Raw genomic sequence first — 1960 nt, 5'->3', positions numbered from 1 at the left:
AATTCATGAAAAAATATTAAGGCATAGATCTTCTTGAGGACTATGAAGGGTCTATGGAAAAAAAAAAGTTGTTGTCCAAAGCCCGAGCTAAAGTGTCCTTGGATATCCCTAGTTGTAGAATTAGATGGAAGCATCAATATACCTTGTCATTTATGAATTATTGAATTGTGGATTATGGTTCCAAGAATGATTAGTAGGAGGGTTTAGTTGGAATTAAAAAATAAAACAAGGTTTTTTTAATTCTGAGCAGAAACGTCTGGATTGTAGTGATCCGAAAGTATTCAAAAACTATACTTGACTTTTAAAAGTTTGAGGTTGGATTAAATGCAAAATAGTTGAATAGAGAATAACACATGAATATGGGAGATGTTGAACCTTGACTGAGCATCCAAGAACAACTTAAGAGAAGTGGAAGGTGTGAGCATCTAAAAACATTATCATTGCCAGAAGAAGAATTTGCAAATCATTGTGGAAGAAATCAAAGACCAGCTGAAATGTTGAAAGATGGGTGGATGTGCTCTCTTTGAAATTTCTGTCAGATGGAACGCATGATTTTGATAGCCACCTCTTGAAAACTATCGATCTAACCCTAATTTTAAAGAGGAAGATGTATCCCATATTAAAATAACGCTCTGAAATCATGGAGAGGCTAAAAGTGGTGGATTTATATTTTCTCTAAAATCATTGAGTTACCTGAAATCCATAAACTAATTTGGTAAAAGAAATAATTTTAGGAAAATGACATTAGATACATCAAGATCTGTGGTATAATTTGTTTTCTCAATTTCCACACCAAAAAATCTTTGTAATCTTAAGAGATAATTTTTAAAAAGTAAGTAAATCTCATTAAGAATTTATATGGGGTGCACCAGGTTTCTGTGGTAATGCAATACAGAAGCGAAACCCAAAGGATCTAGTAGCAAGCTACCATTTTCATCCTTCCCCTCAATAAATTAATTTAATATTATGTGGTTCACTGAACCATGAGATATTAAACTGATAAGAATAGATACTACACTTGAACTTAGCCAAAAGGTCGAGAAAGGCATGCTTATAAAAAGTGCTTCCTTGAGTGTTTATGCCTACCTATGCATCACTTTAATATTTTTTAGATACATGTGGGATAAATATGAAGATTGATGTCGCTATGACTGTAGCTCTATCGAACACTCTATAAGCTTACGAATGGAAGATAACCGCAACTCCACTAAATATTCTTTAGTCTGTAGTTCTTCGGTAGAGAATGAAAGATAACCACATGTTTTAACATGAAAATTAGTGTTCCTTTAGTTTCTTTCAATGAAGCATGCTATGCATGCATAATTTATCTTGAGTTAGTGATAGTCTTTATCAATTAGATTAGTCTTTTTTTTTAAAACATTTTTATGGTACAAAGGAGGTTTTGATAGCTGCGATGGCTTTGATTCTATATAAAAAATGTAATATGTTTACAAAAGTTAATTGCAATAAAAACTTGATCATTCTACTCCAAGAATGAAATTAGGTGTATCCTTCTTTTTTATTTTATTTTTTTGAAACAGAGTGCTATCAATGATGTGTATTCGATGTTCAGAATCAATGTTTTAATTATTATATTGTTTATTGTTATTATTGTGTGCTGATATTGACATTTCATCAATTGGTATCAGAGCTATAGATAAGAAGTTGGTCGTGTTTATAGAAGATTGAGATGAAGCAATGAGAGAAGAATACTGAAGGCCCATAGTTGATATTTGTTATTCTATTTGAAGAAACTATGGGTGCAGGTCCAGAGAAAAATTGCAGCACATAGAAGGTTGTTTCCAAGTAATTTATTTGTGTAAAGAAATTATTTATAGTAATGAGAAGTTCGATGAGTTAAGTTTGAGTTCTTTGAGATCGAATTGTAAGTTTTGACATCAAGGGGGAGTATGAAGTTTGATGCCGCTAGTGACTATGGCTCCATCGAACGCTTTGTCAT

The 1960-nt window shown here is 32.2% G+C and overlaps 1 non-coding gene across 1 annotated transcript; it reads right to left on the bottom strand.

Moving 5' to 3' along the window:
• Nucleotides 1-858: 858 nt before the first annotated feature.
• Nucleotides 859-1049, bottom strand: LOC149569740 (U2 spliceosomal RNA). Its single transcript, XR_016363151.1, has one exon. It is a non-coding gene; the product is annotated as a U2 spliceosomal RNA (small nuclear RNA).
• Nucleotides 1050-1960: the final 911 nt, after the last annotated feature.

Source organism: Cupressus sempervirens, chromosome 3 (assembly GCF_028749045.1).
Source record: "Cupressus sempervirens isolate cs-2001-9-10 chromosome 3, ASM2874904v1, whole genome shotgun sequence".
NCBI lineage: Eukaryota > Viridiplantae > Streptophyta > Pinopsida > Cupressales > Cupressaceae > Cupressus > Cupressus sempervirens.
Note: the sequence above shows the minus strand (reverse complement) of the source record. Positions and strands in the feature narration are given on the sequence as shown.